This window comes from Caretta caretta, chromosome 4, assembly GCF_965140235.1.
Source record: "Caretta caretta isolate rCarCar2 chromosome 4, rCarCar1.hap1, whole genome shotgun sequence".
NCBI classification, from domain to species: Eukaryota; Metazoa; Chordata; order Testudines; family Cheloniidae; genus Caretta; species Caretta caretta.
Genome location: NC_134209.1, coordinates 12,617,016 through 12,640,408, shown reverse-complemented (window position 1 = coordinate 12,640,408; position 23,393 = coordinate 12,617,016). Strand labels below are relative to the sequence as shown.

At 50.5% G+C, this 23,393-nt stretch overlaps 1 protein-coding gene across 3 annotated transcripts in view; it reads left to right on the top strand.

Annotated features, from left to right (window-relative positions):
- Positions 1–23,393, top strand: part of SPMAP2L (sperm microtubule associated protein 2 like) — a 112,842-nt gene that overhangs the window by 87,570 nt on the left and 1,879 nt on the right. For 2 of the 3 annotated variants that reach the window (XR_007356229.2, XR_012668001.1), the window contains exon 12: positions 164–3,041. The exons of the other annotated variant lie outside the window; for it this stretch is intronic. The gene's annotated coding sequence lies outside the window, so the exon portion shown is untranslated. Of the gene's footprint in view, positions 1–163; positions 3,042–23,393 lie in introns of those variants that run through there. 3 annotated transcript variants of the gene reach the window in all.

The following is a 23,393-nucleotide window of genomic DNA, read 5'->3' as shown; positions in this document are numbered from 1 at the left end:
AAAGTTTCTCATCTAAAGTTTCTTTCCCTGCCCCCCCGCCTCCCCCCCCAAAATGGAAATTTTTTGAGGAAAATGTTTTTGTGAAAAATTCCCTGAGCAGGGCAGGGGATGGGGAAGGGGGAGATAAAGGGCCAAATTTTAACAAATTTTTTTTTGTTTTGAGAAATTTTGCCCAGGTGGAATTTTCAGATGCCTCCTAAACACTCAGAAACATTAGCTTGTGAGTCAGGAAGGCCGGCGGTGTTGCCAGCATGGGGGAACAAGCGCTGAGGTCCCTGTACAGGACCGGGACCTCCGTGGGTGTCAAGCAGCATAGCTCCATTGACGTCAGAATTCACCATGAAACTCCACCTGCTGAGGAGCTGGCCGAAGGACTCCAATGGAGTGACACCGGTTTACTCCAGCTGGGGGTCAGACCCATTGAATCCAATGGAACTACACTGATTTACACCAGCTGAGGATTGGGCCCTCCAGTTGTTTGCATCCAAGAGGGCTGCGTGACAAATGAGTAAGATCTTCTCCCACGGCTACAGTAACGTTGGGGCACAATGGGGCACAGACTGGCACACGCAAAACTATTTCTCACAGAGGTGAAACGTTCCTGTTTGTCCTTCTGCTATGGCCACGTGGCGAGAAACGCTCAGCATTGGCTGACCCCACAACTCCCAGTCAAGTCCAGGGGAGCTGAAGGTGCTGAGAGACAGGTGTTAGCAGTGTGGGGTTGGCCCCTATGTTCCCGGCTGAGCGCTCTGTGTCTGGGCCAGTCTACACTGGCAACGCGAAAGCGCTGCTGTGGCCGGCACTTTAACGTGCCTTGAGTGGTCGTGGTGCAGCTCTAAAAAATCCCACCTCCACCAGGGGCGCAGCTCCCAGCGCTGGGGCACTGTCTACCCTGGCGCTTTACAGCGCTGAAACTTGCTGCACTCAGGGGGGTGTTTTTTCACCCCCCCGAGCCAGAAAGTTGCTGCGCTGTAAATTGCCAGGGTAGACAAGCCCTTAGACTTTGCTCAGTAATGCAGGAGTAATAAGGGTTCTGAGGCACTTTCCCAGCGCACCACGTACCTGTCTTGTCATGTACACTCCGGCTGCAAAGCCAGCAAGTTTACACCCGGACCTGAATGAACTTACCACCCTCGCCATCTTGGTTAGATCCTCAGCTGCTGTAAGTCAGCAGGGCACCCTGATTTAAAGTAATTCTGAAGTAAATAGGATGAAATTCAATAAGGACAAATGCAAAGTACTCCACTTAGGAAGGAACACATACAAAATGGGAAATGACTGCCTAGGAAGGAGTACTGCAGAAAGGGATCTCGGGGTTATAGTGGATCACAAGCTAAATATGAGTCAACAGTGTAACACTATTGCAAAAAAAGCAAACATCATTCTGGGATGAATTAGCAGGAGTGTTGTAAGCAAGACACGAGAAGTAATTCTTCTGCTCTACTCCATGCTGATTAGACCTCCACTGGAGTATTGTGTCCAGTTCTGGGCACCACATTCCAGGAAAGATGTGGACAAATTGGAGAAATTCCAGAGAAGAGCAACAAAAATGATTAAAGGTCTAGAAAACATGACCTAGGAAGGAAGATTGAAAAAATTGGGTTTGTTTAGTCTGGAGAAGAGAAGACCGAGTGGGGACATGATAACAATTTTCAAGTACATAAAAGTTTGTTCCAAGAAAGAGGGAGAAAAAATGTTCTCCTTAACCTCTGAGGATAGGACAAGAAGAAACACGGGCGATTTATGTTGGATGTTAGGAAAAACTTCCTAACTGTCAGGCTGGTTAAGCACTGGAACAAAGTGCCATGGGAGGTTGTGGAATCTCCATCATTGGGGATTTTTAAGAGCACATTGGACAAACCCCTGTCAGGGATGGTCTAGATAATACTTAGTCCTGCCTTGAGTGCAGGGGACTGGACTAGATGACCTCTCGAGGTCCCTTCCAGTCCTATGATTCTATGATTTCACTGGACTGATGTTGATTTACACCAGCTGAGGATCTAGCCCTAGATTTCCAAGCGGGGATACTAAAGTGAAGGACCAGTCAGGTAGAACACACCCTAACGCAAGCAGTTGTCACGGTGGGGCTCTGCCAGTGCATCTCAATACTGACCCAGAGCAGCATTTGTGTGCTCATCTAGGGCCTCTGGGGGCAAATGGCCGGCTTCTGCATTTGGAAATGTGCTCGTGGGGCGAGTGATTTGTCATATGGCTAAACAGCTACTACCTGTTAGGGGTTTTAAAAATTACCGTGAAGAAAATCATTTGGGCTTGCATAAGCCCAGCCCTACAGAGCAGCGCTGCTGGGTTCATGTAAACCCAGACAGCTTTGTAGTTGGATGGACTTTGAAAATATTTCTGCGGAGCCACTTAGGTGACTACTTATATGATTCTTATCCTGTATTAGCTGTGCACCTCCCAGTATTTAATTTGTTAATCCGCACACCACCCCTGTGAGGTGGGGCAGGGCCATTATCCCCATTGTCCAGATGAAGAAACTGAGGTACAGAGAAGCTACATGACTGTGGCCAAGCTGGGCACCTAGATGGTCTTCTGCGCCCCAGGGTAATGCCTTAAACACTGGAACAACCTTCCACTCCAGACTGGTCTTCTCACAGTCACTATCAGCCAAACAGTGAAACACTAGGAGAAATGCAGGTCCCATGCGATTTCAGGGTTTAAAAAAAGCACCTCCAAGCCATAAACACAAAAGCCGGATACACTGACCCTCTGCAAAGCCCCAATGAATCTGCTGCAGCGACACCTTTGCTCCAAACGAGCAAGGAAGGCCACTTCACAGAGAACAGAGGTGTCCTCTAGTAGCGCCCCCCTCTCTCGCGGTAGCGCTGCTTGTCACAGCTGAGTCCGAGTCACGTTAGAGCAAAGCAAGTAAGCATGGTAGGGACCAGTGGTGGGGAGCGGGTGTGTAAACAAAGCACTTCCCACCTGTTTACACTTTTTAACGAAAAGCTCATCATCAGAGTCTTGGAACAAAAGTCAGAGCGTTTCCCTTTCTATGGAATAAAAGTGAAAATAAAGGAGCAATGCAATGAACAGGGGCCCAGCCTATCCCCACGCCCCCGTGCAATGCTTTCTCTCTCACAGGGGCCCACCCCCCGGGCATTAAAGCCAATGAGCATCAGCGACCTGCTAACAACAGCTCTTCCCAGCGCGCTGCCAAGCCTTGCTCTCGGGGCGGGCTGCGCACAGTGCCGGCTTCCCCGGGAGCCTTTTCTGGCTCGCTGCCCCACTCCCGAACAGACCCCTAACCCGGGGGAGCCTTGCTGCCCCGGCTCGCGGCAGCCCCCTGGCCTCCAGGCAGGTGTCGCTCAGCGAAGGCGGCGCTGCGACTGGCGGCAAACTCGGCAGCCCGACTGCGTCCCTGTGGAGAAGCAGGGTGGCAGGCGCTGGGCTCCCCAGGCAAAGCAGGAGAGAGCCAGGCTGCGAGCGGCTGCTCAGGCAGAGGACCCTGCCTGCAGGAGAGGGCTTCCTCACCCAGTGCGGGGCTGCAGGCAGGGTCCTCTGCCTGAGCAGCCTGGAGATATTTCTTTGGAACCAGAGGCGGCGAGTTCTATCTCCACGTGGTGCCTTAGCACCAGCAATAGTCAGAGCCCACGGGCCCGGCCCCACCTGCCGCGCCCCCGGCCCCTCTTGCTGCCCCCAGCCCCCTGCGCGCCTCCCAGGCCCCGGAGCAGAGCGTCCCTGCCTCTGCCTCTTCCCCGCAGCTCCATGCTGCCTCCCTGCAGCAACTGCTGCCCCGGGGTCCTAGTGCCCCCCAACTCCCCTGCCAGGGCAGACTGACTCTGAGCCTGCCCTTCCCCCTCAGACCCTTCCCTTTTCCGGCGCGACCCTCCACCAGCCCAGGGCCCCCTCGCCCGCAGTCACCGCTCCTGCCCCATGCTGGGCAAGGAGGCAGCCCCATCCCTCACCCCCAGTGAGGCTACAGTCGGGGCAAGGGCAGGGGAGGAGGCGCACGCAGCACCCCCCGGGACCCACCCTGGGGGAGGCGAGGGAGATTCCTGGACCTGAGAGGGCCCCTAGGAGCACATGCAGTGACAGTTGTGGGGGTGAGTGCGCCGCTGGGGGGGCGGGAAAGGGGAGGTCCTCCCCCAGAGCTTGCTACTGCTGGCAGGGAAAGGGCTGGCGGGAATCCTCCTCTCTGGTCCCTGTCCCAGAGCAGCCTGCCTGCACCCCAAACTCATCCCCAGCCCTGCCCCACCCCAGAGCCCACACCCCCAGCCAGAGCTTTCACCCCCCCACCCTCTACCCTAGCCCTGAGCCTCTCTAACACCCCAAACACCTTATCCCCAGTCCCAGCCAGAGCCCGCATCCCCCTGCGCTCCAACCCTCTGCCCCAGCCCTGAGCCGCTCTAACACCCCAACCCCCCCAGCCCGAGCCCTCATTCCCCCACACCCTAACCCTCTGCCCTAGCCCTGAGCCCCCTCCAACAGCACAAACCCCTCATCTCCAGCCCCAGCCAGAGCCCTCACCCCCCCACACCCTAACCCTCTGCCTCAGCCCTGAGCCTCTCTAACCCCCCAAACCCACCAGCCCCAGACAGAGCCCTCACCCCCCCCACTCCTACTCTCACCCTGAGCCCCTCCCACACACAAACTCCTCATTCCCAGCCCCAGACAGAGCCCTCACCCCCCTACACCCCTACTCTTGCCCTGAGCCCCTCCCATACCCCACAGCCCTCACCCCTGCACCCCCTCCCTCCACACCCCCTCCCAGAGCCTGCACCCCAATCCCCTGCCCCAGCCTAGGGCCTGCATCCCAGACCTCCTCCCCCACCCAAACTCCCTCCCAGAGCCTTGGGCAGGTGGGGGGGGGCGGAGTTTGGGCGGGGGCGGGTTCTGGGCACCACCAACATTTCTACAAACCTGCCACCCCTGTTTGGAACAACAGTTTAGAGCAACGTGGGCAGAGCGCTCCGCCCTTCCACAGGTTTGCAGAGTCCTGTGGCCAGCCCTGAGTGTTCCTCTCGGGGCCTGGGGCCAGAGGTGCGGGCCCAGGGACCTCGCTTGGGGGTAGGTGCTCCTCACTGCTGACAGTGCTGGCCTCGCCCCATGGGTGTCGGTGCTGAAACTCCCCCGGCTTCACCACGAGCAGAGTCAGGGCCAAACCCACTGCTCCCCCCCCCCCGTCCCCATAGCGCATCTTTCCTCCCGAAAGGGGCCGCAAGCTGTAGGCTGCGTCCCGCAAACACGCGCTGGTCACATACAGTCGGAGTCGTCCCAAGCCCAGCCCTCGGAGCCCCGTTGGGCTGATCGGCCCTGGCTCCACGGGCAGCTGAATCCCCGCAGGTGGAGATGGGGCAGGCCATGGTCTGGTCCCGAGCGCCCAAGCAGCAGAAAGGGCTGGGGCGCTGGAGCACGGCCCAGGGCTTCCGAGGCACCTCGCAGCAGGGGCTCAGGATTTCAGCGGGAGCCAGGTGCCCCCGTTTCTTTGGGGCTCGGGGCCTCAGCGTCTGAGTGCCAGAGGCGCCCGCGAGCGGCAAGTTCTCGCCCCGGGTGCGCGGGCTCCTGCCTTGCGGAAGCCCGTCCCGCCGCGGGGAGCGGGCTCTGGGCTCGGACGCCGCACCCCGCGGCCACGCCAAGGGCTCGTTGTGCGCCGACTGCCGCCAAGCCGGGCCTGTCCCCCCCGCCGGCTCCTTCGAGCGCTCCGCGCGGTGCCTGCCCGGCGGCCGCAGCTGCTGAGCGGGGGGTCTCCCGGGGAGCGTGGCCTCAGGAGCACTCACCGGCGAACCCGCACGGCGGCGCTTCGCACACCGCCGCTGCGCTGCCAGTGGGCTCTCCCGCGACTGGGTGTTTACGGGGCTATTTTTAGATACCCCCTTTTTCCTGCCACCGGGAACCAAAAGGCGACCGTGAAAAGCTGAACCCCCCCCCCCCCATGTGCATCCCTTTCTCGGCTGCAGCACGTGTCCTGCTCCGCGGCTCGGTTCTGCCACCTTTACTCTTGTTGGTGCGCACCGCGCTTTTGCCCGTGTTCCTGTTGACCCCCGTTACCATTGGTTCTGAAATCAGTGGGGGGGTGTGAGACACACAATACGGTACCGCTCACTGTACACAAGGTGACAGAATCCGCCGCTGACTACATAAACTATCTTCCTCAGTGATCGTGTAAAATAGGAACGTGCAGCAGCTAATTCGTCTCCAGCGGCTCCGTGTTTAGAGCAAAATATCTGGTGAAAGCAGAAGAAATAATAATCTGAATGCACCAACAGCCAGCAGAGCCAACTCCCTACCTTTCCACATTGCAAAGGGCGGCAACGCCTGGTGCTGTTCCGCGCCTCTTCCTGCACGGGGCACTTGCTTCCCCCGGGCCCTGGCAGGGTAGTGCCAGGGCAGTTCGGGTCCCTCATGCCCACACCCCTCTGCGGCCCTCTCGCTGCAGCAGCAGCGTCCGTGGCACCCCCGAGTTCCCCCCTCCAGCTCCCCAGGGCAAAGTTTGCACTCACCTGGAGCTGGAAGGGACCGGAGCGTCCTCAGCAAGCCAGCGTCCGACGCGCCGGTGCAGGAGCTGCGCAGGCGGTTGCCCGGACCACAAGCCTGCGTGCGCGTGTGACAAGCAGGCAGCGGGAACCCTGCAGCGCCCTGTCGCCTGGCTGGCTGGTCACAGCCCCGGACGCAGCTGCGCGTTTCGGGCGCTCTCGCCCGCTCTCCTTCAACCCCCCGGTTCTGTAGCTCCCCCGAAGCCTGGCGAGAGCAGAGGCGGCGGATACTTGGCTTCCCTCTCTGCGCCTGGCTTCTCGCTAGCTGCTGCAGCTCTTCAGAGAGCAGCTGTGGACGTCCCCAGCTCCCCTGGCCGTGGTTCTGACGGCTAATTACCGCACACTTGTTTCCCTGCGGGGACAAAACGTTCATAGCAGGCAGAAGGGAGGGGCTGGCAGGTATGACTCACCCGCAGCTCCACCACAGACGCTGGTAAATCTGTTTTGTTTCTCAGCGTGTCCTTCCTAGCTTTCCCGCCCTCACATCTCAGCAAAGAGCTGGAAGGCTTTTCAGGGCACTTCTGCACCCAAGTTTGTGCATGTGCATGCCTGTAATTGTTGGCACGCTGCACTCAGTCATGCCTTGGCGTCCCCTGCACAGGGCACGAGTACCACTTCCCAAACTCTCCTGGGTGGGCGAACTGCAGCAAGGGATCCTTGGCACTGTCCCCGCAATGGACAGGCCCGTGTGGCTGACTCAGCGTCGAGGGGTCACTGTGCAAGTGGAATAGCCATCAGAAGATCCCCACCACCAGTTCTGGGAGGGAGGCCGGTGAGGTCTCCGGCCTGTGTCGCACAGAGGTCACACTAGATGATCACAATGGTCCTTCTGCCCTTGGAATCTGTGACTCCTTCTGAGCTCGGATGAAGCCGGAGAAAATTGTGGGTCAGTCACAAGGGCTCCCAGGGCTCCTCCCCGTCGCACCCATGGCTGTGCCGACAGGCACCATCTAGCCCTGCAGAGGAAGGAGCCAGTTGGGCCTCCTGGAAATGATGACAAGCTTAAGGAAAATAACAAACTCCAGCAATGGGGTAAAATGCAAATGCAAACCCTTCTGTGGCAGCCCTCCCCATTCAAAGCCCCCAGCCATTAACCCTCGTGGTAGCTGGGGGTGCTGACCTCTTATTACCATCGGTGCACTAAGTACACAGGCCAACACTTAGTGAGCCTGGCTGCTAAAGTTCTGGGACACCCAGACTGAAACACCGAATGTGCCTGGAGCTCCAGTGGGCATCCGCTGGAGCTATATGTGCAGGCCAAGACAGCTCAGCTGGTCACCAAAAACTGGAGGCCCCTAAAATCAGTAGCTACTTTTGACCATATGGTCCTTAGCATCTGGTCTCTGCTGCTGTGAAAGGTGTCTGCCCCACCATTGGCGCATTGCCAATGGGCGTCTCTAGTGCCCTTGCTGAGGACTTACCTTTGGTTTTGGTTTCCTGCATTCAGTGGTAATGCCCCTTTGGCTGGGTTCCTGCCATAGTAAATTAGCAGTTTATAACTGGCTTTAATCTGCCCTCTAACCACAAGGATACTCTGGTGGTTAAGGCACAGGGCTGAGTGCTGTAATGATCTGCGGTCAGTTCCTGGCATGGCCACGAACCTCCTGTGACCTTGAAGTCCCATTGGCCTGGCTCAGCCTCTCCTGTAGAGAAACCTTTTCTGTGGGGAGTCTGAAGAGAGCTCCATAAGGAATCTTTCACTTGGATGATTAAGCAGAGATGGCTGTAATGTTACTACGGAAACAATTTGGGGGAAGAAGGAAATATATTAGCAAAAATAATCCGATTTAGGGGTGAGTTTTAGCAATGCACCCTCTTGCCCTCAGACTTTTATAGAAAATTGGTAACAGCTGGAGAGAGGCACAGTACATGCCACTTCTGCAAACTCCTACGTGCAGCTTGTTACTCCCTCTGGCATGGTGATGGGAGGACAGAGATCTCCTCTGGGGTTGTTCCTGCCTTGCCAATGGATGTGGCTCAGCTGGATCCTGTCTGCAGAGTGCCCAAGTGTTCTGTCTGTTGTGGGAATTTTCTGGTCTGTTTTTGGAATTTCCGTAGGTTTAGGGGTTTGTGTTCAGCTGTGCTGGGACTGAATAGAACTAAACATTGAATGTGTGAAAGGGCAGAAATAGTGAGTGTTGAAATGCTATGAAGGCTGGGGAAAAAAGCCTTCCGTTAAGAAGCTTGTAGTTGCAAACAGGAATGCAAACTTTTCCTTTAAGGAATAGCAGAGAGTTCCTACTGCAGTTGGTTGTCAGCCAGCTGGGTTGCAAATTAGCCAATCAGAGGCAACCAAAGCAATCCATAGTAATCTGACAGCACAGAAAATATGCTGTAAATGCTAAAGTCTCCTTTCCCAGCCTCAGAGGCCAGTTTGAGATTGATATCTAAACCCTGGATTTAAAAGCATTCAAGCACAGTGCTTTAATACCCAGTACCTACAGCTGCCCTCCCATGTATTTTATCACTACACTCTTTACTTATAGATACATTGTTCTTGAATCCTCAGTAATTTCCATGGCCATGTGCTAATGCTTCACTAGGTAAATTTCTTGGGCTTGACCCTGTAGTCCTTACTTAGGCAAATTGAGTTCAAGCAGAGTTTTGCTAGCACAAAAACTGCAAATTCAGTTGCTACTAAAACTCAAATGGAAACATAGTGAGAGCTAGATTAAACGTACCATTTCATAGACTGTTCCCAGGTTTAACAATGGAGTTCCAGAGACATGTGGCAGGCCACGGAATACATTGGATTTTGCAGAGCAAATTCAGTGGTGCTCTCGGGCTGCTTTGGGCTATCCCATGGCATAAGGAACCATGAACCATGGTTTGTGCTTCTGGAATGGGGCAAGATGTTAGAGAGCTTATTCCTTCACTCTCCCATTTCCCTGGTCCTTCTCGCATGAACAGAGAGCAACAATACCCGAAGTTCAAAGGTGCAAACAATTCGATGTTTATTGGGGTGAACTTCCAGCAAGCTTAAATCCAAGTTCCTTTTTCCTTATTTTCGAATCCCAACTTATTTCCTGTTTGCCCCTAATTTATATAGTAATATTCTTAGCTATACCTTAACCAATCATTCTACTGAAATTTAACTAACCAATCCGAACATACTGTAACATGATTAGGTAACCAATTATATCCCACCACCTTAATTAGTTTACACCCAACAAAATTAATTATACAGTAGACAGAAACAATCACAGAACCAGACAGAGATTATACAGACAAACAATAGCAAAGTGGGAACTATAATGACAAAACGATACAGAAGTGTGGATTTTACAACGACATCTATAAAGACATAAGGGTTTCCCAGCTGTGTCTATTGATAAGTGAGTTCTTACCAGTCAGAAAACTATCAACCTAAATTTCCTTTTACATCTTCTAGGTTCTTCCCTTTCTCTGGAGGTGATAGATCGGATCACCTTCCTAACAGCCCCATATTGACTAGCTTCCCAGTTTATGGCTGTTCGCTTCCCAGTTTATGGCTGCCTCTGCTGCTTAGCCAAAGGCCTTGGCCTAAGAACAGGGCCTCAGACTGTCACAGTGAAAGAAGGCCCTTCCACAGATTCTTTCTTGTATACCTCTATTACTAGAAAGAAAAGGAGTACTTGTGGCACCTTAGAGACTAACCAATTTATTTGAGCATGAGCTTTCGTGAGCTACAGCTCACTTCATCTCACGAAAGCTCATGCTCAAATAAATTGGTTAGTCTCTAAGGTGCCACAAGTCCTCCTTTTCTTTTTGCGAATACAGACTAACACGGCTGTTACTCTGAAACCTCTATTACTAGCTAAATGATAAACATGTAAGCCGAGACAGGATGAGCTCCACCCTGACATCTGGTGGTGAGGCGTGGCAGGTTGTGGAAAAGAACTTCAGGGGCCGATCTTATTTGCAAAGGCACACCCCCCCCCACCTAGAATGAGGCCGTAGCTGCCCAAATGGTCACTTTGGCTGCTGTGGGATCCCCAGTGTCTCTGTTATTGGGGCAGGAAGAATAAATTGTTATTACCCTGATTATGGGAATCAAGGACAGTGGAACTGCACTTGACCTTTTGTTATGATGGAGAAGGGTCTTACATCAACTAAGTAGCACTCGCTAAGCAAGGGACATGGGTTCCAAAACTCTGTGAATTGAGAGAGGCTAGGGACAGGTATTAATACTTGGTGGTATGGGCCCCCTGGGGAGGGCCTTACATGCTAATTGCACTTTCTCCTCTCTCCACTGTGGACTATCAGAGCTGATTTTGATTCTATTAGGAGTCTAGTTACAGGCTGCTGAGCTGAATTCACTTTGGGCTAATGGTGCACCAGCACTGAGGTTCCCCTACTACAAACTGAAATCACAAAAGAGCTAAACTAACTAAGAGCTGAAATCACTGAGTGTTGTGTTAAGTAGTGGGGGAGCCTGAAGATATATGGTGGAGCAGTTTGCAGGATGGTGAGCAGAGCGGTTTGTCGGATGCCTAGAGCAGCTCATGGGGTGGCTGGCAGAGCGGAGCCCCATGGAGAGGTGGGGCCATCAGCTTTGGACCACGTAAGGTGCCCCTTAACTGCCCCCCTCCCCCAATCTCCACCCAGGTTGGGAGGTAAAACTCTGCAGATAAACTTTCAAATTCTGGGGCTTCCCTGACCAGGGATAGAGACTTTTGGGTCGTTGGACTTTGCGTGATTTTTGGGTTGCTGGACTCAAGAACCAAAGGGAAAGGACATGCCCCAATTTGCTTGGGGTGGGTTTCTTGCTCATGGGTTGTGTTATGAATCCTGTAGGTGGTGTTTCCCCAATATAATGCCACATTGTTTCTCTCTGTTATTAAAAGGCTTTTTGCTACACTCGGACTCTGTGCTTGCGAGAGGGGAAGTATTGCCTCTTGGAGGTGCCCAGCGGGGGTGGTATATATTTGTCCCAGGTCACTGGGTGGGGGCTCGAGCCGGTTTTGCATTGTGTTATTGGAATGGATCCCCTAGATACTGAACCCGGACCTTGTTGCTGCCAACTCTGACAGGCAGAAGGGTTACAAACATATACCTACATTCTTAGAGTACAGGCCTTTACAGACAGGCCTGAATATCTATATCCTAACACAAGACAGATAGTGCCCTGATGAGTCTTCCCCTGTCAGAACAGTAACAGGCACAACACCAAAGAACAAAGAGAAAAATAAGTATGCAAGTGACTAGGATGCCCCTTGGAAAGCCGTGTCTCCGAAAAGGAGCTAGGTGTCGTCTGAACATGCGCTGCCAGTGTAATGCTGGGACACAAAGGGCTCATGCGATCCTGGGCTGTAGAATGGGGAGCAGTGTGAGCAGGAGCAGGGAGGTAGATGGCATTGGTGAGCCCGATGCAGGACTATTGAGTACAGTTCTGGTGTCCCCTTTGAAAACTAGAGAGGGTACAGAAAAGAGCCACAAAAATGATTGCAAGTCTGGAGAAAATGCCTGACAGTGAGCCATTTGAAGAGCTCAATCTCTTTAGTTATCAGAATGAAGAATGAGGTTATAGACTAGAAGAGCTTTCACAGGGAGAAAATACCAAGTACTAAGGGGCTCTGTGCTCTAGCAAAGAAAGGCAGAACAAGAACCAATGGCTGGATGCTGCTGCCAACACATTCAAATTAAAAATAAGGCAATTTGTTACCAGTGAGGGTGATGAGCCATTGGCACAAACTCCCAAGGGCAGTGGTGGATTTTCCATCTCAGTGTCTCAGATCAAGACTGGCTGCCTTTCTGGAAGAACTGCTGTAGCCAACCACACGTTATTGGGCTCAGTACAGGGGCAACTGGGTAAAATGTAACGGTCTGACTGGATGAGCTGATGGTCCTTCTAGTCTTGAACTCTATGAACATGCCAGGTGGAGCAGGCTCTGTTTGCAGTATAGTGGTAATCTAGACACCTCATAAAACAAGCTTTGCATTTAAATCTTTGTAAACAGACTTTCAGGGGCAGAGCACCTGGTCCTACATGCTTTACTTAGGCAAAAGGCCAGCGCCCCATGTCCTGCTTAGCAGCACTGCCAGGCAAGTAGTGCGTGGGCAGCCTTCCAAATATACCAAAATTCACACTTGGAGCAGTCCATCTTGGGACGGGGTTTGGATTTCTGCAGCAGTGCCTTCATTGAGTGTGTCCTTCGGGGGGGGGGGGTTGCTAGAGCAGACCTGGCATGGATAAAGTGGGGGTGCATGGAGCAAGGATACCCCCTTGCAAACTCCATTGACAGGGCTGGGAGGGAGTACCTGATGGAACCAATGGAAATCCTACCTTTCCCTCCCCCAGGGGTGTGTCTTCTCCCTGGCACAAAAAGATGTAACCTGTACTGCTCTACTCCAGAGCCTAACCAATCAGAATAAATTGTCAGTGTCTTTGATTCTCTCTCAAAGTGTATTTGATAGAGGGAGCTTTCTGAATGCAGCACAGATTCAAACCGGCTACGTATTTCACAACCCTTCCGCAGTATCATCGGCCCTCTCCCAACAATCTCCATAGAGTCAGGGGTAGCTGAGAGCTAAGTACAGACCTCAGCAGCTGAACAGATCTCTTGGGCTTTGGTGCTAGCTGAGTACTAGTCACAGGGCCTAGAGAATGTGGAACTGGTCTATTTTCTAGACTTGTCAGTTTGGCACTGCAGCAGAAAGAAGACCATCTACTCAATCTGGTGTGGATTTGTGTGTGTCTATTCCTAGCACATCAAAACTTTTCAAAACTTAACTCCCCTTACCCCTGGCAACTGTGAGAGAGAGCTGCAGCTAGTGAGAGATGTCAAGAGTAACAAGAAGGGTTTCTTCAGGTATGTTGGCAACAAGAAGAAAGCCAAGGAAAGTGTGGGCCCCTTACTGAATGAGGGAGGCAACCTAGTGACAGAGGATGTGGAAAAAGCTAATGTACTCAATGCTTTTTTTGCCTCACTAACAAGGTCAGCTCCCAGACTGCTGCGCTGGGCATCACAACATGGGGAATAGATGGCCAGCCCCCTGTGGAGAAAGAGGTGGTTAAGGACTATTTAGAAAAGCTGGATGTGCATAAGTCCATGGGGCCGGACGAGTTGCATCCAAGAGTGCTAAAGGAATTGGCGGCTGTGATTGCAGAGCCACTGGCCATTATCTTTGAAAACTCGTGGCGAACGGGGGAAGTCCCAGATGACTGGAAAAAGGCTAATGAAGTGCCAATCTTTAAAAAAGGGAAGAAGGAGGATCCTGGGAACTACAGGCCAGTCAGCCTCACCTCAGTCCCTGGAAAAATCATGGAGCAGGTCCTCAAAGAATCAATCCTGAAGCACTTACATGAGAGGAAAGTGATCAGGAACAGTCAGCATGGATTCACCAAGGGAAGGTCATGCCTGACTAATCTAATCGCCTTCTATGATGAGATTACTGGTTCTGTGGATGAAGGGAAAGCAGTGGATGTATTGTTTCTTGACTTTAGCAAAGCTTTTGACACGCTCTCCCACAGTATTCTTGTCAGCAAGTTAAAGAAGTATGGGCTGGATGAATGCACTATAAGGTGGGTAGAAAGTTGGCTACATTGTCGGGCTCAACGGGTAATGATCAATGGCTCCATGTCTAGTTGGCAGCCGGTGTCAAGTGGAGTGCCCCAAGGGTTGGTCCTGGGGCCGGTTTTGTTCAATATCTTCATAAATGATCTGGAGGATAGTGTGGATTGCACTCTCAGCAAATTTGCAGATGATACTAAACTGGGAGGAGTGGTAGATACGCTGGAGGGCAGGGATAGGATACAGAGGGACCTAGACAAATTGGAGGATTGGGCCAAAAGAAATCTGATGAGGTTCAATAAGGATAAGTGCAGGGTTCTGCATTTAGGAAGGAAGAACCCAATGCACAGCTACAGACTAGGGACCGAATGGCTCGGCAGCAGTTCTGCGGAAAAGGACCTAGGGGATACAGTGGACGAGAAGCTGGATATGAGTCAGCAGTGTGCCCTTGTTGCCAAGAAGGCCAATGGCATTTTGGGATGTATAAGTAGGGGCATAGCGAGCAGATCGAGGGACGTGATCGTCCCCCTCTATTCGACATTGGTGAGGCCTCACCTGGAGTACTGTGTCCAGTTTTGGGCCCCACACTACAAGAAGGATGTGGATAAATTGGAGAGAGTCCAGCGAAGGGCAACAAAAGTGATTAGGGGTCTGGAACACATGACTTATGAGGAGAGGCTGAGGGAACTGGGATTGTTTAGTCTGCAGAAGAGAAGAATGAGGGGGGATTTGATAGCTGCTTTCAACTACCTGAGAGGTGGTTCCAGAGAGGATGGTTCTAGACTATTCTCAGTGGTAGAAGAGGACAGGACAAGGAGTAATGGTCTCAAGTTGCAGTGGGGGAGGTTTAGGTTGGATATTAGGAAAAACTTTTTCACTAAGAGGGTGGTGAAACACTGGAATGTGTTACCTAGGGAGGTGGTAGAATCCCCTTCCTTAGAAGTTTTTAAGGTCAGGCTTGACAAAGCCCTGGCTGGGATGGTTTAGTTGGGGATTGGTCTTGCTTTGAGCAGGGGGTTGGACTAGATGACCTCCTGAGGTCCCTTCCAACCCTGATATTCTATGATTCTATGATTCTCTCTTCTTCTTTATTGCTTCCTAGGAAAGGAAGGAACCCCTAATGCAGCAGGAACTCTTTTCCTTCACCTCCTGATCTGCAGCAAGCAGGCCTCTGATTTGCAGGGACAGGGCATTAGGCAGAGATGTATTTCAGTTTAACAAAGTGTTGTTGTTGTAAACTTAGAGTTATTATTTCAGCAATATTCCTCTGAACACTAGAGCTGGTCACCCATTTTCATCTGAAAGATTTGTTTTGACAAACAATGGCTTTTCAATTATAGAGCAGGGTTTTCAAAAAAATTTCCAGTTTTGTCAAAAATTCAGGTTTTGTCAAAAATATAATCCCTCCAAGGCCAACTTTTATTTTGTTTTTCAGTTGTTGAATCCCTCCCCTGAATTTTTCATCGGGGGGGGGGGGGTGTTGGGTATTAACGAGAACCTGCAAGATTTTGATGTAAACCAAAAGTATTTTATTTTCAGATTTGTTAAATAATTTCCTGACCAGCTCTACTGAATAGTCCTGTCTGAAATCAGTCAGATGTGATTTTGCAGGACGTAAATGTGTTGCCATTAGCTTTGTAGGAGGTTACACATAATTGCTGTGTGTGGGATACTCAAAGGGGAAGGTCTGAATAATTCATCTGATGAGTCATCTCTCTTTCCATTGAAAAGCTCACAAAGGAGCATTAGGAGATGTGGAGGACCAGTGACTGCTACCCTCAGAAAGTTACTCTCACCAACAGAAGTTGGTCCAATGAAAGATTTTATTAAGATAATGTTGAAGTAAAAAGAAAATGGTACAGAGTTTAAGCATAGAAGATTCTGCTTATCAGGGAATAAGGTACAGATTATCAAGGGGTGCGAAATTCGGTTTAGGAACGGGTGGCGTAAGGAATACATAATCTGCAATCTCCCCGATTGGGGGTAAAAGTTTAACGGGTCAAAGTACAGACATTGAGCTACAGGGGTATGTTGTCCATATAATGGCTATGTTCAGGTGTGGAGTATAATGAGTGGATACGATGATGAGGATGGATCTACCCTCATTTGGTGGGATTTAATGTTCGGTGAGTTTATGGTTCCAGTTCATATGGTCCAATGGAAAAAGCCTCTCAGTCCCTTTCCCATAGTGGATGCACTATGTTGTACCGGCTCACACCTCCTGGTACTGTCGGTGGCCGGTGATGCGTTCGATGTAGATGTCCCTGGACCATCGGATGGTGTCCGAGACCATGAGGTGCCGCATGAGCCGTGCGTAGCGTCGACCGATCCCACAGGTCCGCAGCACACGCTCGTTGCAGGGGTCTCAAGTGCCCAGGGCCCCGACTTTCAGGGTGTCCATCTGCACCTCGTAGCCCTTCGCTCTCAGGGTGTCGGCCAAAGGGGCGTCTTTTTCCAGCTTACGAGCTTGGGCTTCGCGGAAGGCCGGGGTCCTGTTCTTGAAGGAGACCGTGATGTCGACGAGGATGATCTTTTTCTGGGCCTTGTCGGTGACTACCACGTCAGGTCGTAACTGGCTGTCAGTACCGGGTATTACTTACCCACCTTGTCTCTCTAGTATCTGGGGACTAACACGGCTACAACACCACTGCACGCCCTCAGAACAAACATTCTGAAATAGGTTTCAGAGCAGCAGCTGTGTTAGTCTGTATTCGCAAAAAGAAAAGGAGTACTTGGGGCACCTTAGAGATTAAATCTCTAAGGTGCCACTCGTACTCCTATTCTGAAATAGGCCTTCCCCAGAAAAAGCCTGCATCTTATGCATTGTAGCCAGGCCAAATTCTGCTCTCAGTTATGGGCTTGCAAGTCCCTTTGAAATGACCCTTTGAGCAGTCCCATTTGGGTAGTCCAGAGGCAGTTGCTTGCGCCCATGTAACAGTATTTGGCCCTCTCTACAAATTGTCTGCTGGGGTAAGATGGGAGAATTGCAGGGTTAAGGGCAGAGGGAAAGTTGGCCAAGTGATCTTTAACTGAGTTTCTCCATACTTTCAGATGTTTGCTTTATTTTTAACATGGAGCCTGCACCTTGATTTCCAGGCTCCCTAATGTTAAGTTTCTGTTTTTTTCAGAAAACTACCATAGTATTTTATGATGATCCCCCCTGAAGTAAGTGATATTGGGGAAAACAACTTAACTTCAGCTGAGCAAAGTCTCTGCCTTTGGATATAACTGAGAACTGCAGGACTCCCTGCACTGGCAAAGATACAGCTGCAGGAGCTATCAGTCCGTCTGTGTCTGGCCAAAATGCACTGAGCCCCCACTGGGACCACAGGGCTGTTCTCAAGGTGAGCTATACCTTCCTGTGACACCTTTGTCCTTGGCCACTTTCAGAGAAGTGCGTAGGGTGGATTAGGTCTGTTGCTGTATGGCAAGTTCTAGCTCATGGCTGGAGTGGTTGTATATTACTAGGACCCTGCCAAAGTCACGTCCATTTTCATCAACTTCACAGTCACAGGCTTCTTTAAATGGTCAATTTCACGGTTTCAGGTATTTACCTCTGAAATTTCATGGTGTTATAACCCTGGTGGTCCTGACCCCAAAAAAGGGTTTTGGGGCTATTATAGGAGGGGGGTCATGGCATTGCCCCCCTTACTTGGGGGGTGCTGCAGCTGCTGCCAGAGGCACTCCCTTCAGAACTGGGCAGCCGGAGAGCCGTGGGCAGCGCAGATGGGAGGGTGACATGGTATTCGTGGGGGTCATCACTCTTTCAGGGGGCAGGGCATGGTAGGAGACCCAGTTTGGGTGCCCCCAGCTCTCCCCCTCCCCAGCAGATTTCACTGGGCAGACCAGATTTCACAGTCTGTGACGTGTCTTTCATGGCTGTGAATGTGGTAGGGTCCTATATACTACCCACCAAATGTTGAGCAGAAGCACAATGACCCACCTCTCAATTCTCTTTTCTGGATTTCTGTTTCTTTAGTAAGATTTTATTATTTGACAGATAGCGGCCTGGGTTTCACTGCATGGCCTATCCCAGAGGTTACACAAGCAGATGCAAATTTCTCCGAAATGTTCCTTGCCCTGCAGTTAGGAGCACACCTTTCCCTCTGCCCCTGCCGTGTGCCATACAGAGCCATCATCTAGTCTGACCTCCTGTATATCACAGGCCACCAACCCTCGCTGGTACCTGCACCTTAAACCCAGCTGCTTGCATGGGATTTTTTACTGCTGGCTACATACAAACGAGTCCTCTGCTTGGCATTTCTAGTTGTAGGCTGTGTCTGATATAGATCCTTTCCCCCAACACCTTTAAGGCATGCTCCTGAGTGACTAAAATGCATACAGTCTACAGCTCCCTGCCAGGAGACGTCTGACAATGCTGTTGTCATCCTTAGGCACAGCATGCCCCAGCAGGTCGAGGAAGCATGCTAAATACCACACATGCACACGTGTGAGTTGGCTGCCTGACCCAGCTCACAGAAACACTGGCTTCTCACTGGAAATCCTAAGACACGGAGAAAGATTGTAAGAGGTAACAGACCATTCATTTGGTCTTGGAAAGTTGGGCTGCTTGCAGAGATGAGAAATACCATTGTGGTTCTAAAAGGCTCCGCCAATGGGTAATCATCATCATGATGATCCCATTATGCCTCTGGCATTTAGGGCAGCAATGAAGATCCTCAGCTCCACCTCCCTTGTAAGGTAACTCCCGTCTCTTCATGTGCGAATATATTTATGCCTGTATCTGTAATTTTCACTTCATGCATCTGAAGAAGTGGGTTTTTACCCACGAAAGCTTATGCCCAAATAAATCTGTTAGTCTTTAAGGTGCCACCAGACTCCTTGTTGTTTCTGTGTATACAGACTAACATGGCTACCCCTCTGATACTCCACTCCTGTCTGTCTCTGGCGAGTCTTTCAATGGTCCCCCAGCCGTGCCCCAGGTTTTTCAGCTTGGCTTCCACAGCTCTTCTCCATGTTGTTTTCGGGCAGCCTCTTTTTCGCTTGCCTTCAGGTGTCCATCTTATTGCTACTCTGGTGATGGAATCAGTTTGCATCCGAAGCACATGACTGATCCATCTCCAATGCCTCCTGGCAATGATGGTGCTCAGATCCGCTTGGCTGCACTGTGTCAATTGATCTTGGTTTGAGATCATTCTGGGCCAAAAGATACGGAGGATTTTTCTGAGGCAGGTTGTACGGGATGAAGACGGTTCGGACATGTCAGACTTTCTCATTCCCCAGCATTCTGCACTCTAAAGTAGTGTTGAAAGTATGCAGCTCTGATAAATCTTGACTTTGGTTTTGGTGTTGTATTTTGATGATTTCCTGACTGTATTTAAGCTCCTGAAGGTGTTCCTGGCTTTACTGATTTTGTTCCGGATGTCCTGGCTTGGGCAGCACCATCAGCCAGGACGGTGGAACAAGTATGTGAATGTTTCTACATTGAGAATATAATCTTCTATCCATACTGATGATGGAGAGGCAATATTAAAAGTCAGGAGATCGATCTTATTGCAATTGACTTTCAGTCCAATTTGCTGGCTGAATGCGTTGAGTCGAGTTTTTTCTTGTATATGGTTTTTGTTTTTTCTTGCCAGTAGGTAAGGTAGATACATTTTTAGACACCCTGAGCATGAGACTCATTACAGTGTGCTGGATAGCTCTGTTAAAATAAATCCTATACCAGAGTCTCCATGGTAGAGCCTGCATTTTTATGGTGTTATAATGCAGACACAATGAATCTGCTACTGGCTGCCATTGGGTATACCTGGCAAAATAGATTATGTTTATCCTTCTGGAATAAGAATTAACTTGACAGGTTTGTGTTACAGGACAACTTTACTGAAAGAATAACACACTAGTAGACATGACCCATAACAGACAATACAGGACCAGATTCTGCCATCCTTGGATTTGCAGAGTACCCTGCGAGCAGCCCCATTTAAACCAGTGTAGATATCATGGAGTACAGTACTACTCTGGATGAGCAAGGGTGGTAAAAATCTGGCCCAAAATGGTGATGATAATACATAATCGTTTCTATTTATTTAGTGCTTTTCACTTACTGGGGTCCCAAAGTACAAACTCCCAGGCCAGTCAGTAAGCCACATTTTTAAGAAAACAAAACAACCAGAAAATCTGGACATGCTCAACCCCAAGTCAACCTTAACTCTCCTGCATAGCCCTGATCACCATTCATCCCCTTGCTTACCACTGCAGGCCACAGATCTCCACTGGTCCAAAGAAAACTCCACACGCTGGCTTGTAAATTGCCAGACCAGTCACTAATTAAGGCCCAGAGACCAGATGCTTTCCAACCTTCACCACCTGGGCCAGAGACAACAACACCTCACAGTTTATTCTTAACACATGGCCCTGTGTTTGCAGAATCTGTAAACGCCTTCGGTCCAGCCCATTTGGCTGGTGGAGTTTGCAGATTCCATCAGCTACACTCTCAGAGTTAGTAAAGTTCATGAGGCGTAGGGAGAAATGTCTAAATATCCCCAAGATGGAGCAGAGAACTTACAGGTGCCAATGTTTGTAACAATTTATTCCAGAACAAACGACCCAGTCCGATCCAGCAGGAGCATCAGTGGAAGTAGATTTCAGAGTAGCAGCCGTGTTAGTCTGTATTCGCAAAAAGAAAAGCATCTGATGAAGTGAGCTGTAGCTCACGAAAGCTTATGCTCAAATAAATTGGTTAGTCTCTAAGGTGCCACAAGTCCTCCTTTTCTTTTTAGTGGAAGTAGACAAGGTTTTAACTATCTTAAGTGAAATCCTGGCCCTATTTAAGCTGATGAGAGTTTTGCCATTGACTCTAGCATTTCACTTGAGGTTCTTTAGCCCTGCTAGTGTTGGCTGACTACCCGTCTTGTGCGTAGTCCACTAGCACACAGAGCTTCCCAGGCAAGTCACTCCATTTCCCCAGTTTTACAGTTTATAAACTCAGTCTGTAGGGAACCTTCACTACAATATTCACTATCACCAAGTGCCAGGAGCATCTCACTGGGGCGGTAACACAATGGCCTTCTGCAGGAGTGAGAGGCAGCCTACACTGAGCTTCTTATCGCCTCTTCATGTTTTCTTCCCTCTTCAAGGTCTGGCTCAGTTATTCTTGGTCTCCATGTTGCATAGCTGCACCTTCTGAAGTGGGAGAGCCCTTCACAATGGAATGTTGAAGGGGAACTTTCCTTTTATGACCAAGGATTCAATGACTTGCAATTGAATTCCAGGTGATGAGGAGGCAGGGTGCTTTTGCATATGCAGTTTTTGGCAGCTGTGATGGTCATGTTGCTGTGGCAGGCTCACCGGAGGGGGCCTCTTTTTGATGTGGGATTTGGTTTTAATTTCCTCCAATAGCCATTTCTGTCAGAGCTGCTTGTGAAGGAGGCACTGGGGTTAATGTGGCCTAACAATGAAAGATGTCCTGATCAGAAAGTATGAACGGGAAGAGATGAAAAGGGACCTTGTTTGGCCACGTTCTTTTTATTAAATTATATTTTTCATAGATGTTAAGACCAGAAGGGACCAGTAGGATCATCTAGACTGACCTCCTGCATGACCCAGGCCAGAGGACCTCACTCGGTGATCCCTGCATAATTTTAATGTGACATAATATTCGTGCCCACTGCAAGAACTTTCACAGGATTAGAACCATTCTAAGCCAGGCTCTTACCCCTAGCCCAATAAATCACTTGAGATTGCAAAATGCAACAAAATCAAATACAGTAGAGTGTAGCAAATTGCCTTTTGACAGCATGTCATGTAGCACTCCGACGTGACACCCTTTTATTACATATCCCACACACAAACTCTGTTAAAAGAACATTATGAAGGTTCTAAAGTCAAGCATGCAAAGGTTTGGAAATACCAGATTTACAGTTGTCCATGCAACCTTAATTTGGCCCCCTTGTGTATAGACATTATGTAAGTATCTTTAATTACATGATTACATAATCACATTGCCATATGACCTCATATTCATTCAATGCACAGTGTTCTTTTAACATTTTCTTGTGCATAATTTCCTAGATTTTAAAAATAGCAACTTGAGAAAACAGAATTTCCATCATGTGGCATCATATTGACACCCATGTGGGTCTTTGGTAAGGCTGGAATTTTTAGATCCATCACATAGCCCTCTGTCACTTGAGCTAATGGAGGAACTGATAGCAGTGGTAGGTTGTCATCCTCTCTGTGGATCAGCACTGGTGGGGGAGAGGGGAGGCACATATTTTGCCAGCGGGTTTCACAGCTATTTGCTGACAGCAGAGGAATGGTGAGACGCTGGATTCTTGGGTTCCATTCCAGGCTCTGGAGGGAGTGTTCTCCAAAGGGCACAGACTCTTCTGCCCATTTGCCACCTGTTTGACCCCTTCTGCCCCAGGTCAAAGACACCCTGTCTTTGTCCCAGTCCTCACCTACCCAGTCCCAGTCTCCACTCCTCAGGCTTATTATCCCAGGCTCAGTCTCTCCTTGTTGAGCGCTAGTCTCACTGTACAAGTCCTAATATCCCCCGACTCCCAGTCTCTCCCTCTCCTCACACCCAGTCCCAGGCTCCTGCCCAGCCAGTCCCCATTCCTCATTCCCAATGCCTCATCCAAACTGTCTCTCCCCTGCACTCCTGTCTATTTGTCCAGCCAGTCCCAGTTCTCCCTCAGCACTAATGCTCTTTATCAGATCTGTCTACCCTCTTCCTCTGCCCCTGTTCCTCCCAAGAGTGGTTCCTAATGCCAGTGTCTTTGTCCAGCTGGTCCCACTCTCTCACCCTCGCCCCTAACTCTCGTCTTATCTCTGTGACCCCTCCAGTCAACTGGGGTCCCAGTCGCGCTCTCATTTCTCTCACTGGCACCAGTTCCAAGCTCCCCATCCAACTCCAGTCTCAGGCCATGTCTCCACTACAGCTTATGTCAGCATAATCACCCCCTGAGGAATGTAAGTTACCCTGACCTGGTGTGGACAGTGCTATGTCAGCGGGAGAGCTTCTCCAACTGACATAGCTACTGCTGCTCGCAGAGGTGGTTTGATTATACCAATGGGAGAGCTCTCTCCCATCGGCATAGAGCGTCTTCACCAGACGTGCTGTATGTGTAGCCAATCCCTCCGTCTTACCAGCCTCCTTTCCCCACACTGTTCCTTTCCCTCCCCAAAGTCCAATTTTTGTCCCCTCTGCATTCAAATACATTTGTTTCCTCCTACACATTGCCTGCATGCCAGCAGGCGGCCACTGAGCGCACATGGCTAACAAGACTCCCTGCACTCTATTCCAGTGCCCAGCCCCATCCTGACCCAGAGTAATTGGGAGCAGAAATTATAGGGGAATCCTGTAGTCTATGGGGTGGTGCATGCTCAGATACACTGTGGGGATGGCACATGTAGAGTCAAGGCAGCACTAGGAGCT